This window comes from Phaseolus vulgaris, chromosome 6 (assembly GCF_000499845.2).
Source record: "Phaseolus vulgaris cultivar G19833 chromosome 6, P. vulgaris v2.0, whole genome shotgun sequence".
NCBI classification, from domain to species: Eukaryota; Viridiplantae; Streptophyta; class Magnoliopsida; order Fabales; family Fabaceae; genus Phaseolus; species Phaseolus vulgaris.
In genome coordinates this window covers 14,410,511-14,412,564 of record NC_023754.2, presented here as the reverse complement: position 1 = coordinate 14,412,564, position 2,054 = coordinate 14,410,511, and the positions used below count along the sequence as shown (strand labels likewise).

At 24.1% G+C, this 2,054-nt stretch overlaps 1 non-coding gene across 1 annotated transcript; it reads right to left on the bottom strand.

The window, feature by feature from the left end:
* Window positions 1-1,247: 1,247 nt before the first annotated feature.
* Window positions 1,248-1,319, bottom strand: TRNAM-CAU (transfer RNA methionine (anticodon CAU)). The gene has a single exon. It is a non-coding gene; the product is annotated as a tRNA-Met (tRNA).
* Between the last annotated feature and the right edge of the window lie 735 nt (window positions 1,320-2,054).

The following is a 2,054-nucleotide window of genomic DNA, read 5'->3' as shown; positions in this document are numbered from 1 at the left end:
TTAGGATAAATTGTAACAAAATTAAAATTAAAAAAATATGCAATATATACATATAAATAGAATAAAAAGACAATTTTTCAAATAGAAAAAGTATTTCTTCTACCTACTTGAAGTCAAAATTTGACTTGTAAAAAACACAACTTATTTCAATTTCATTTCATAAAATAAATAAAAAAAATCTAGATATAATTGGTAAAATATTAATTGATGGCCTAAAAAATTTAAGCACAATAAAATTAAAATTGAACACTTAGAATTGATAGTTATATTTTCTGACATAATAAAATAAATGAAAAATATTAAAAACGAAGCACAATCTAATGTATATCCAAAATCGATTTATTATATTAAACCTGAAGAATATATATAGCAATTACTAAATAGCAAGATAATGAATAATTATTAGAAGAATGAGTAAAGAGGATGAAGAGAATAATAGATTTAATTAGCTATTTAATATAGAAGATCATATCTTATTTAAAGAAAATAAACACATTTTATTTTTTTTAAACTTTAGAAGTTAAAATTGTTTATCTGATTACTAAGATAATGTTGATAGGAATCTTATCTTGAAGTGATAATTTTTATTTGTAAAACTTATCTTAATTTATAAAGTGATATGTTCACTATTTAGTACTTTTTGATTTCTTTTTCTATTAAAGAAAATAGTATTATACCCATATTTTTTTATAAAATTTGATTCATGAGCTTTTTTTTATTACCGTCTTCTATATCATGTCTCTTTTAATTTTATCCAACATTAATCTCTAATTTTTTATTTCTATGATTTATTTGGTTAATTATATGATTTTTTAATAAATGGGTTTTATATATGTTTCTTTGTTTATATTTTTTATTTATAAATTTGTATGATTTAATTAATTGAATCTTATCCTTAAATTATTTTAAAACAATCTACGAAGAAATCATATAGGACGAAAATCAAAATTTAGTAAGTGAAATAGCTCATTCGAATTTGAAATATAATTAATAAGAATTTTAATAAAAAAATAATAATTATGGGATATTGAATTTTGATGTATGCTTCATAGTTTTGTGCAGTAAAATGAAATAGAAAATTAGGAAAAAAAAGAATAGAAAAAAAAGAAATGGAAAATTAGGAAAAAAGAATAGAAAATAAAGAAATGGAAAATTAGGAAAAAAAGAATAGAAAATAAAAGAAAAAAGAAAAAAGCAAAAAGGAAAAAGGAAAAAGGAAAAAGAAAAAAGAAAAGAAAACTAAAAATTATCAGAGCCAGGTTTCGATCCTGGGACCTGTGGGTTATGGGCCCACCACGCTTCCGCTGCGCCACTCTGATGTTTGTGTTAAATATAACAATATATATTTTATAATCTATTTGTACTTTTTGTTTTCCAGACTTTGAAAATTGTTTTAATACTCTTAAATCTTGTTTCTAAATTCCAATTTATTCTTCTTATGGATCCTTAAACTTTAGATTCTTCATAAAAAATATATTCAACATTAATTTGTTTTGAATTTTTATTTCCTCTTCAAGATAATCACATTAATTTCAATTTTGTCATAATTAAGTCTAAAATTATATTTTTATATCTAATTTATGATATTGAGTTGAGGTTAATTTACAAATAATAAAAAAAACTATTTTTTTCTGCAAACTTCAATCATTTACTAGTTTTACATTTATAAATAATTTTTCAAATGATGCATGACTATCTTTGGCATGAGGTTTTTGACGCTTAGAGATATTTTGCTAAACTTCTTCATAAATGTCCGCAAGGGCTCTCTCTTCTCTTGTCTAATATTGAGAAAGATTATAGATGACATATGGTGCGGTCGGGTAGTTGCGTACTAAGTGTTGAACTTTGTCGATAGAGCTTTGAAACTATCCATCGAGTTAGGAGGAAGTTGAGTAAACCAACTGAGTGCCCCCTCTTTGAGAGAAGTGGGGAAGACCTTTCACCATATCCTCTTATTTGTGGTGTAGAGGTTCATTTGCGTTTTGTAGACGTTCATGTGTTTGTTCGGATCTGTAGAACCATAAGAGAGTTTGATGTTGAGTCCCTTCCATTTG